Here is a 13,210-nt window from a genome sequence, read left to right on the forward strand (position 1 = left end):
ATTTCTATTTATGATTGTGTAGGTGAATGTATGTGTGAGTGGCTTTCCTGGATAGGGGTCCCATCCAGGGTGTACTTGGTCTTAAAGGATACTCTCTAGACCACCATTACTCAGACTTAGCCAAACAGTTAATGATAGTGAGTATGACTCACTATCAATTGAGTCTTTCTGGCCTTTTCTGCAATTGTTTAACTTTACATTCAGAAATACAATATAACGGCAGGCAATATCAATTTAACCTGTTTCCTTCCAATTACATTTACATTTATTCATTTAGCAGACACTTTTCTCCAAAGTGACGTACATCTCAGAGAAAATACAATTTGTGCAGTACATTAGGAGAAAGAGAGACATAGTAAAAGAGAAAGTTGTACATCTTACAATCTATGCTATCAGATTTTTGTGGTATATTTTCAGTGAGCCATTCATCTGTGGATTAATTATTGCACAGTTTCTCATTAAATACTCTCTTATGCATTGCAGTTACGGATATTTAGCGTTTTTTTTTAAGGGCTTGATGATGCATAAATCCAATTTTTTTTTACTGCCATGGCCATATCAGACAGGGTTTTATTTTCCATCACAAATGATAAAATTTAATTGTGTTTCATTATTTCCGCTACTATAGTTAATTACTGGTGACACTGTGAGACACTTCGAGACATCTGCCCACATATGTCACTAGCATCCCTAACGACCGCGTGCACAACAACAACACGATGCAATGGAATGACGTGACCATCGTCACCCCCCTCCTTTGACAACCCTGGGACACAGTACTAAACACCCGCTCTGACATACTTGGCTGCGGAACTTCCAACTAATAGACGTTCTCCTCACCTATCTTCCGAGGCTGACTCTTCTGCTCTGTTCTCTGGGTGCACTTCCGTGTGATACGAATAACGTGAATAAGCATCAGCAACTGAGTCTACTCTCCTAATCCACATTCAACATGACAACATGTGCAAAGGGCGACCTGCCTGCAAGATTTGACAGAATGATAGTTCAACTCATTTGGGCTGTGGAAAACTGTAAATGATCAATCAAAAGTGAATGTGTGTTACAGTTCAGTTTGTTGTGCTTCGCCGCTCCATCATGTCCAGTAATTCGATTACTGACCCTTGACCCCTGTTAACCCCCTACAACCCCTGAGCATCTCACCCTGTTCCTGGTGTCTACCACTGTGCATTGACCCTCCACTGGCTAAGCTGCATGTATTATCACTTTGAAATTAATTGTTATAGGTATTATGAATCTTTGCCGTATCTCCTACCATGCTTAGTGTCTCTCTGACTCTTGGAAATTTGATCCTTAAAGGCCATGATTGGTTCACTGTCCAGCCCATAGCCAACCAGCAAACATTTGTTGTATTCTTGTATCATTTGTACTTTAGACCTGATAATCTGTAGTTTAGTCATTTAAACTGAACTGAACCCAATTAGGGCTGCGGTGGCATGGCAGGTTTGACTAGTGCCTGTGATGTGGCAGGTGTGGGGTTTGTGCCTTACGGTGGACTGGTGTCCTGTCTAGGGTGTGTCCTCTCCCCCCTCGGCCCTTTGCCCTGTCTTGCCTGGTAGACTCCGGCTTGCTGCGACTCCACTTGGGGCAAGCAGATGTAGACGTTGGTTGGTTGAACCAAATTACGCACAAGTAATATTTAAAGCTGCATAAGAAAAGCAGAAACTATAAAGCCCCTAAGTTTCCCTTTTCCATTTTTTAATATTATTAAACATATCTGAAACCTTTCGAAAGCTCAAAGCTCATCTTCTGAGGAACATCCATTACTGCTGACCTTCTTCGGCTTGCTTGTCGTTGAAATACCTCACACATTTTGCTCTTATATCCTCATTTGAAAGCAGACTCTCCTTTTAATGGTTTCTTCAAAGCTCCCTCTTCAACGTACTGAAGATCCTGTCCCTTGTGTTGGTGGCATTTAGGGGTCTTTGAGGTGTATTTATTTGCATGACAATGTCAGCGTGTGTTTTTAGCCGGAGGCTGTCTGCATGCTCTTCAACCCTCTTAATTCCTTTTGTCATGTAACACTTTGAAAATGTCTTGAGAGCTAAATATAAGGGTTGCAGTTCCTTCAGTGGAACTGGACCTGTGGGATAGAGGTTTCATGAATGTATCTCATACATCAGGCCAGCAGGTGGCACAATGGTTAGAGCCCTCAGCTTGATTCTGCAGATTCAGGTTTGAATCCCACACCAGATGCAGAACTCTTGATCAAGGTGCTTACCCTAAATTAATCGATTAAACTTACTGTCCATTCATCCAGTTTTAATAGCTGTTTGTTCTGAGCAGGGTGAACTGAAGCCTATCCCAGAAGCATTGTACAGGATGCCAGTCTACTACATAGTAGGCACACACAGTCACACACCCATTCCCACACTAAGTGTAATTTAGCATAACCAATTAATCTGAACAGCATGTCTACTGTTGGAGGAAACCAGAGTGTAAAAATCACCTTCTTTTATAAATGGTAAATCACTGCAAGAGGCTGATACACAAACCTCCCACTGTAAGTTGCCATTGGCAAAGGACTGAGATAAACAAAAATAAATGAATCCTCTGCTTAAGAGTTAAACTAAATCTAGTTGAACTGGAAATAACCCAGTCCTGCAGATACATCCTGCATAACATCCACAGGATCTGCCCTTATCTCACAACAAACTCTGCTGGACTACTTAAGCTCTCTCCTGGCCTTCTGGCATCTGGCATGAAACCTCTCCAGTTAATACAGAATGCTGCTGCGCAAGTCATTTTTGACCTGCTGAAGAGCTCCCGTGTAATCCCCCCAATCTCTCTGCATTGACTTTCTATAGCTGCCTGGATCAAATTCAAAACTCAAAACTTCAAATTCAAAATGGCCTACAAAACAATCAACTGATCTGCTCCACAACAACACATCTACAAGACCTGATCAATTGCTACACTTCAACTAGACTTCTACACTCCTCCACCTCTGCCTCCTTGGTGGTCCGATACACAAGAGGCCCAAAATCAAAAGCATGAAGGTTTTAGGTTCTGGCTCCATTGTGGTGAAATGACCTTCCCCTCTCACTCATTGTGCATTATATTTTGCGTTGGAGGTGCATGGCTGCTGTTCGTGGTGTTTCTGGTAAGTGTAGCTGTGTTGCTACCGCTTTTCCCGCCGCGCATTCGTGTCGTGTAGCTGTGCAGGTTGATCGATACAATCGGTTGTGTGTTTGTGTAGCGTTGCGTGGCACTGTAATTATTTTGTTTGTTAAGTAGTATTTAGAGGTTTGTTAAGACAACTGTTCTCTGGATCATTTCTGTGTCCTGTAGCGGGAGTGGGCATGACTCAGTGAGTTCGATTAATCGCGTCTGGTTGGTAGTTTGTTTTGGTCGCCATTGTTGCTGTAGTTTCGGTTTCGATTAGGAAGCCAGCTGATAGGCAGTAGCCCAGTTTAAATAGCAGCTGGTGACCCATAGCGGCAGCCTCTTGGTGCAAAGACTCAGGGTGCAAAGACAAGGGAGTCTACCAAAAGTCATCAAAGTCTTCTATGGTAAGAGAGCCGTGCGATTTCGCCACCGCCAGAGACCTGGGCGCTCTCACTGCTACAGTAGTCTGGTTTATCCTCACATGTCAAACCTTCCATCTTGCTTTACCTTCTCTATGGGACTCTGGAACTGCCAGTCTGCTGTGAGAAAAGCTGACTTCATACCAGCCTATAACCTCCCATCTCTCACTGGACCTCCTGGCCCTAACTGAAACCTATATCACCCCAGACAACTCAGCCACATCTGCAGCACTCTCTACTAACTACTCCTTCTCTCACACCTCTCGTTCCTCTGGCAGAGGTGGAGGCACAGGCCTGCTCATCTCTCCCCAGTGGGAATATTCTGTTCTCTCTCTTCACCTGCATGATGTGTCTTCCTTTGAATGGCATGCTGTGTCTATCACTGCCCCAATCACTTTTGTTGTGGTTGTCCTTTATCGCTCTCCTGGCCCTCTTGGCCACTTCCTGGATGACCTTGACATCTTTTTGAGCTCTATGCCAGGGGACAACTCTCCGCTGATTCTCCTGGGTGACTTCAGCCTGCATGTCAATGACATTCCTGCAAGCGGCCTTCTGTTGCTCCTACAGTCCTTTGATCTCTCCCTGTCCCAATCCCCTGCTACTCACAAAGCGGGCAACTGTCTTGACCTTGTATTTTCCTGCAGCTGTGGCTGTCCTGTTCTCTCTGTCACGCCGCTGCCTGTCTCTGACCACTTCTTCATTTCCTTTCAACCCTCCCTCACCACTAACTCTTCGTCTCTTCCTGCACCCGTTGTCACCTTTCGCCGCAACTTAAAAACTCTCTCACCTTCCTGCTTTGCCTCTGCTACTCTGGCCGCTCTCTCTTCTGCTCCACAATTCTCAGATCTATCTACAGACGATGCCACTAACACTTTCCTCTCTGCACTGTCTTCCACCCTTGACTCTCTCTGCCCTCTGTCTTCTAGACCAGCACGCCCCATTGCTACCCCATGGCTGTCTGATACGTTACGTGCTAACAGGACCAAACTGCGGGCAGCAGAGCGAAGATGGTGTAAATCCAGAACTCCATTGGACCTGGATGCTTTCCAGTCACTCTTAGCTGCTTTTCAGTCTGCTGTCTCTTCAGCTAAAACCTCCTTCTTCTACAACAAAATACAGTCTTCATCCAAAAAACTACACAGTCTCTTTGTCACCTTCTCATCCCTTCTGTGTCCCCCACCACCTCTTCCTCCCTCTTCTCTCACTGCTGAAGACTTTGCTTTGTTTGCATGATGGCGCCGCGAACGGCCACCTCGGTGTGGAGCTCATCAGTTGTTTTACTGTTTTTGTTAGTTTGCCCTGTCTTTAGTTATACTCCTACAATCAGTTTTACCAGGGAAGAACTGCTGAACATTCGGCAGTACACACCACCCAACATTTTACCGGTTTTCGATTATTCTGACGTTTTGCTGGACATTGTAGTCGGAGGTGCAGTGGCGCTGCTCAAGCGCTCCAAGACGCGCAAGCGTGGAAAGCGAGCCAGTGTGCTAGTCAAGCTCCGAAAGCGCGGCTTCAGAACAGCACTGCCTAGTATCCATCTGGCGAACCTCCGCTCCTTACCCAACAAAATGGACGAACTTTTCCTCCTGTCCCAAAGAAACAAGGACTTCTTAAACTCTGCTGCTCTGTGTTTCACGGAAACCTGGCTGAATGAAGCCATTCCAGACAGCGCGCTACATCTGCCGGGCTTCCAGCTGTTCAGAGTGGATCGTGATGCGGAATCAGCGGGGAAATCACGTGGCGGTGGGACATGCTTCTACATCAATGAAAGGTGGTATACAGATGTAACAGCGTTGAAGAAGATGTGCTGTCCCGATCTAGAAGCGCTCTTCATCAACTGTAAGCCTTTCTACTCACCACGGGAGTTTTCCTCGTTCGTTCTCATAAGTGTTTACATTCCACCGCAAGCGTGTGTGAACGCAGCACTGCAACAGCTGGCTGATCAGATCACAGACACAGAGCTACAACACCCGGACTCTGCTATAATCATTTTCGGGGACTTTAATAAAGCAAATCTCTCCCGTGAGCTTCCAAAATACAGACAACATGTTACATGTCCTACCAGAGACAGTAATATACTGGACCACTGTTACACCACAATAAAGGATGCATATCACTCTGTCCCACGGGCAGCTTTGGGGCTCTCTGATCACTGCCTGGTTCATCTTATACCGACCCACAGGCAGAAACTGAAATCAGCTAAACCTGTAATAAGGACTGTTAAAAGATGGACTGAGGAAGCAGAGCAGGACTTACAAGCCTGCTTCGAGTGCACTGATTGGAGTGTTTTTGAGGCTGCTGCTAGCGATCTGGATGAGCTCACAGACTCTGTAACATCATATATCACTTTCTGCGAGGATATGTGCATCCCTACCAGGACTCGTTTAACATACAACAATGACAAACCGTGGTTGACTGCAAAACTCAGACAACTCCGTCAGGCCAAAGAAGACGCCTACAAGAATGGAGACAGAGACTTGTATAAACAGGCCAAAAACACACTGGCAAAGGAGATCAGAGTGGATAAAATAAACTACTCTGAAAAGCTGAAGAAACAGTTTTCAGCCAACGACCCAGCACCAGTGTGGAAAGGCCTGAAAGACATCACCAATTACAAGACACCATCCCCTGGCACCGTGTCAACTCAACAACTGGCCAACGATTTGAATGAGTTTTATTGCAGGTTTGAAAAACCCTGTCTCACACCCCACACCCATTCAGACCCTCTCCCCACGCATCAATTAACACCTCCAGTAACCAACTCCCACCTTCCCCTCTCCTGCACCTTTGATCTCTGAAGAGGAGGTGTGTCGGGTCTTCCGCAAACAGAAGACAAGGAAAGCACCAGGCCCAGACGGTGTCTCACCGTCCTGCCTAAAAACCTGTGCTGACCAGCTGGCCCCTATCTTCACAAAGATCCTCAACAGATCACTGAAGATGTGCGAAGTTCCTTCCTGCTTCAAACGCTCCGCCATCATCCCCATTCTGAAGAAACCCAAAATCACAGGACTTAATGACTACAGACCTGTCGCCTTAACATCTGTGGTCATGAAGTCACTTGAAAGACTGGTGTTGGCCTACCTGAAGGACATCACTGGACCCTTGCCGGACCCCCTGCAGTTTGCTTATCGAGCAAACAGGTCTGTGGATGATGCAGTCAACATGGGACTGCACTACATCCTGCAACATCTGGACAAACCAGGGACTTATGCGAGAATCCTGTTCGTGGACTTCAGCTCAGCCTTCAACACCATCATCCCACACCTTCTCCTGTCCAAATTAACCCAACTCTCTGTGTCCACCTCCATCTGTCGGTGGATCACCAACTTCCTGACAGACAGGCAGCAGCTAGTGAGGTTGGGAAAATTCTTATCCAATACTCGCACAATCAGTACTGGCGCCCCCCAGGGATGTGTGCTCTTCCCACTGCTCTTCTCCCTGTATACCAACGACTGTACCGCAAAAGACCCCTCTGTCAAGCTCCTGAAGTTCGCAGATGACACCACACTCATTGGCCTCATCCGGGATGGTGACGAGTCTGCTTACAGACAGGAGGTCCAAGAGCTGGCTGTCTGGTGCAGTCATAACAACCTGGAGCTGAACACGCTCAAAACAGTGGAGATGATTGTAGACTTTAAGAGAAACTCCTCAGCATTATCCCCACTAATCATCATGAACAGCACTGTGGCAACAGTGGAGTCATTCAGGTTCCTGGGCACCACCATCTCACAGGACCTGAAGTGGGAGCCCCACATAGACTCTATTGTGAAGAAAGTCCAGCAGAGGTTATACTTCCTTCGCCAGCTGAGGAAGTTCAACTTGCCACAGGAGCTGCTGATGCAGTTCTACTCTGCAGTCATTGAGTCTGTCCTCTGCACCTCTATAACTGTCTGGTTCGGCTCAGCTACGAAATCAGACATCAGAAGACTACAGCAGATAGTTCGGACTGCTGGAAGAATCATCGGCACATCCCCCCCAGCTCTCAGAGAACTGCACTTGTCCAGAGTCAGTAAAAGGACTAGCAAAATCATTCTAGACCCCTCACATCCAGGCCATTTCCTCTTCGAACCTTTGCCATCTGGCCGGCGCTACAGAGCACTGAGCACCAGGACAGCCAGGCACAAGAAAAGTTTCTTTCCTCAGGCCATCTACCTCATAAACAGCTGAATCCCCCCCCAGAGAATAAACCAGTGCATTACACAATGCTATTTATATTTATATTTATAACTATTTATCACATCATATCTCTTACTCACACTCCCTTGCATTTGTATCTAGTGACTATTTTTGTATATTGGGTACTTTATATTTTGATATATTTTTTCATCCCTTATTCACATACTCTATCTTCCCTTCTGTCTTGTCACTGTCATTCTGTCTGTGCTGTGGAAGTTCCTGTCACCAAGACAAATTCCTTGTATGTGTGAACATACTTGGCAATAAAGCTCGTTCTGATTCTGATTCTGATTCTGATTGTTTTTCAGAGACAAAGTCAAAGCGATCACTGATAAATTCTCACCATCAACCTACCCAGTTCACGCTGGACCTCCCTGCAAAGCTATCCTCTCCAACTTCAAGCTGCTCTCCGAATCTGAAGTCGCTGACCTCCTGATATTACGCAGAGCCACCACCTGCTTGCTTGATCTGATCCCGTCATCACTCCTTCAGAACATTTCCCCGCAACTCTTTGATCCCGCAACTTAGGATCAAAGGTATGGCACTCAGATGGTTTGAGTCCTACCTCTCTGACAGATCCTATCAAGTGGTCTGGCAGAGCTCTCGTTCTTCTCCTCTGCCTCTCTCAACCGGTGTTCCACAGGGCTCGGTATTGGGTCCTCTTCTTTTCTCCATCTACACCTCCTCTCTCGGTCCGGTCATAGTCTCCCACGGTTTCAAATACCACTGCTATGCTGATGATACCCAGCTCTTCCTCCCCTTTCCACCTGGTGCGTTAGACATCTCCGTACGCTTTGCTGCCTGCCTGTCGGACATCTCTTCATGGATGTATGATCACCACCTCAAACTCAACCTCTCCAAAACAGAGATTCTTTACCTCCTAGCTGGCCTGTCCTCCTGTCATGACCTCTTGATCAAACTGGACAACTCATTCATTTCGCCTAGCTCCTTTGTTAAGAGTCTGGGAGTTACGATTGATGCGAGTCTATCATTCTCTCAACATATTGAAGCCACAACCCGGTCCTGAAGATACACCCTGAATAATATTTGTAGGATCCGTCCCTACCTCACTACTGACTCTGCCCAACTACTTGTCCAGGCCATGGTGACTTCCCGTCTGGATTACTGCAACTCTCTTCTGTGTGGCCTTCCGGCTAATGCCATCACACCTCTGCAGCTTCTACACAATGCTGCTGTACAAGTTCAGAATCAGAATCAGAATCAGAATCAGAACGAGCTTTATTGCCAAGTATGTTCGCACATACAAGGAATTTGTCTTGGTGTTGTGTTTGATTTGCCAAAGCGCTCCCATGTATCTCCTCTACTCATTTCTCTGCACTGGCTTCCTATAGCTGCCCGTATCAAATTCAAAACCCTGGTTACTGTGTACAAATGCATCAATAGAACTGCTCCCGGCTATTTACAGGACTTGATCAACCGGTACACCCCAGTCAGGCCCCTTCGCTCGTCTACTTCTGCTCGCTTGGTGGTCCCGTACACGAAAGGCAAAGCTCGGAGGTTCTCAGTTCTGGGTCCGTTGTGGTGGAATGACCTTCCCCTGTCACTCAGAACTGCAGAAACTCTGTCTGTTTTCAAGAAGGGTCTGAAAACCCACCTTTTCCAGATCCACTTTGCTCAGATCTCTTCAGATCATCTATGGCGTAACCGTTCACGCATCGTAACTCCAGAAGCATCACCAGATACAACCTTTATTCAGCCATTACTCTGGTATTGTACTCCTCATTTGTGTATCTTATAATATTTAATAAAAAAATTTAAAAATGGTGTGGGTATCAGGGTTTGTCTGTCTTATGCACCTACTTGAACGATGAACCTTGGTGTAGCAAGTGGTAGGGAACAAACTAGGTTTGCTTGAGACTTTCATGTCTGCAACGATGTCTCCTTCTCTCAATGTAATGCATAAATTGTACTTTTGCTGAGATGTACGTTGCTTTGGAGAAAAGCGTGTGCTAAATGAATAAATGTAAATGTAAACTGCTGAATCTCTCTCAGCATTCAAAACGCCTCTATTAACTATCCTCTTTCAGATTGACTTCTGCCCTGATCTCCAACGTGTTCCTTGAAAGCATAGTATGTTATCTGTTTAGTAATTTAACAAAAAGAAACCCTTTATGCAATTAATCATGTAATGTATACTGGTTCATATGGTGGTATGTGACAAAACTGATTGAACTCAATTTGAAATTTTCATCAAAATGCATCTAACTGCATCTGTATTTCTCCCGCTGTTGGTTTAATGTGCTTTTGTATTGTTCTCGGAGCACAACCAAAAAGCATTGACTAAATTAATAAATATAAAAGTAAATAAAATTGCACTGTGTCCACAAATTTCTGCCCAGTGTTGATTGTTGACTGATACATCAGATGAACATACGCAGTGTTCCTCATATTACTACTGATCTCTGAAACTCAGGAACACCATACCCAGAGTGTAAACTGTGGAAATGAGTTCAAGTCACTCCTGTTCTGTTTGGGTGCATTATTGTGCCATCTCTTAGCTTGGAATGTAAACACTGATCAGAGGTATTTTGTTACATGTAGGAAATTATGAAAACAAGTTTTACACACCTTATCCATAGAAAGTAAACATCTGAACTAAACTGATTATGCATCCTGGAGGAAAATAAAGAAGAATTATAGCAATAGGTGAGCCCATATTACAATTAAAGGCTTACTGAGCAAACAGTTTAGTCTGTTTTTACCCTCACTCATCTGCCTAAGACATTTTTTTTCCCAAATAAATGCATTGTGCTGTCAACTTGAAAATTTCCAAACATGTAAGGCCCTTGTGTGAACCTAACAATACTATCTCTAAATCTGACCAATCTCTGTATTGTGTTTTCCAGTTTTTGTGCCTTACCTCTTCCTCTACCTATGAAAGCAAAACACCTCTAAATTATTAATGTTGATGCGACATAACGGAGTGATGTAACGTGGTGACAGCACGCAGACAGGTGTCAACGACTGGCATCAGGAGACAGGATCTTGCGGCGTCCTCACTTTTTTATGCACAGAAACAAATTGCTCTAACTTTCATCTTCAAAGGTTTCCCAACATCACTCCTCCTCCTGTTCAGTGGGTCACGATAGGCACCTCTTCTCTGAGTATGATTGACAGGTTCCCTTCTCCAGCTTTCTGTCTTGTGGCTCCGGGCAACAAGACCCCTAATTGCACAGATGCCATTTTGCGAGCAATGGGTGACAACTCCAGAAAACAGCAGCTGTTTAAGGGGCGGGTGTGATCCTCATGAGAGTCGCAGTGTGAACTTGTTAAAGCTGGGGATAGGGCAACAGGTGATGCTCTACACAGCGCTACCACCTTGCACTCGGAGGACCCAGGTTTGAATAGCTGCTGCAGTATCTTCAGTCAAAGTAATTACTAGAAACTGATATAATAAAAATTACCAAGCTGCATAAATGTGTAAATCGCTATGAGCAACAGATAAATCTAGCTATCAGATAAGTAAATCAGTGTAAATGGCAATGTTCTTGGTGTATCCATGTATATCATAAGTTGTCAAAAGTTTAAAAGAGCTACATCCCAATATTAGCAGTGCAATTTCTTTCCACTGCAGACACTGGATACATAGTTACTGACAGCAACACAATACAGGGCATTTTTAGTTTTTATTACATTAAAGTCTTCAAGGCAGCAGGGAGGGGGTTAAAATCTCCTTTCTAGATCTTTCCAGCAGTATACCATAATGCTAATTTAAAGAGAACTTGAAGTGAAAGTGACTTTAACAGTATTGCAACTGTAAGCAGGCAGTAAAAGGACAATGCAGAGAACCCTGATTCCTTGTAATGTCCTTACTGCTGCTTTGCCACTCCACTCTGCATCTTCTACATGATAAAAGAACAGAGTGATTGATTTTCAGATGATAAAGCCCCATGTCTTAGATCTTTCAGACATGGTACGAGGGCTTGGTGTTCTCCTTTTTTTTCTCTTTGTTTTTGTCTGGCAGTTTTCAGTGTCTCAATTTTAGTGTGTTCAATTAGCAAGAAAAATTTAGATACATTTGTACTGGCAAACATTACTTGCCAACTGAATGCACAAGATTATTCTATAGCAACAGCAACAACAACTACAACAACAACAATAATAATTGAACAAGAATGAAACAAGAAAATACCCTTTCCGGCAATGGTAATGTTTCATTTGTTGTATTTGCTGTGTTAATTTTATGACAACTATTGTATTCAATTCAATTCAATTTATTTTTTTTTAGAGTGCTCTTCTTGCACAGTGACACAGAGCACTTTAACACAGGCATAAGGCAAGAAAAACAAATACATCAGATAAAGAAAGAAGACAGTTGACTACTGACTATCATAATATAGTACATTTATAGAGCTATAAGTATGTCTACTGGGCACGGAGGAAAGGAACAAAAACTCCCAACTGAAAACTGAGGGAGAAAAAACCTCTGGGAGTCCAAGGGCCAGTGGCTGTCCACCCCTCCTGGGCATTCTAAGTAACAGTTTTAAGCCAGTTAACAAGTAATAATGATATTGTTGCTATATGGTATCTTGAATCCCCTTCTTGGCATAGTATGTCTCGTCCATCATGACAGTTGGTCATCATCTGCAGTCAGCATGGGATTCGTCTGTCACCACCGGCTGGCCTCCTCCAAGTCTTATGTAGCGAGACAATGCTCAACAAGAAGAAAGAACAGAGTTACTAATTTGTTAGTAATTTATAACTTATACAAGTAAATTTAATATGCATTGGTATAAAGGTGGTAAAAATAAACACAGGCAAGTGGAATTACATTTTGAGGGGGAATGCCTGAGTAAACATGTAAGACTTTAGTCTGGATGTGAAGATAGAAACAGATTGGGCATTTCTGACAGTCACTGGTAGAGTATTCCACAGTTTAGGTCCTCTATAACCAAAGGCGTGACCTCCTACTGAGGTTTTATTCATCACAGGTACTTTAAGGTGACCTCCATCCAATGAACGAAGATATTGTCCTAGGATTTAAAAATCAATAATTTCACAAAAGTATGATGGAGCAATGCCATGTACTGCCTAATAGGTCAAAAGTAGGATTTTATAATCAACTCTAAATGTGACCGGGAGCCAATGCAACAATCAAAGTACCGGTGTTATATTGTCAAACTTCCTAGTTCTAGTGACAATTCTCGCAGCAGCATTTGGTACCAACTGTATCCTGGATACAGTTTGATATGGACAACCTGATAATAAAGCATTACAATAGTCCAGCCTGCTTGAAACAAAAGCATGAACCAGTTTCTCAACATCCTGTTTACATAGGAATCGCCGTAATTAGCAGTTTTCTTAACTAAACGAAGCACGACTTAGTCAAAGCATTTGCTTGACATAGAAATGACAGCTTACTTGGACAAGTATGTGCCTATTGTGTCCTTTTTTATGGCAGGTACGCGCCTACTGTGCTGCTTCTAATCAGTAAAGTAACAGGTCATTGGCTCTGACATTTGGAAATC

This window comes from Scleropages formosus, chromosome 6 (assembly GCF_900964775.1).
Source record: "Scleropages formosus chromosome 6, fSclFor1.1, whole genome shotgun sequence".
In the NCBI taxonomy this organism is placed as follows: Eukaryota; Metazoa; Chordata; class Actinopteri; order Osteoglossiformes; family Osteoglossidae; genus Scleropages; species Scleropages formosus.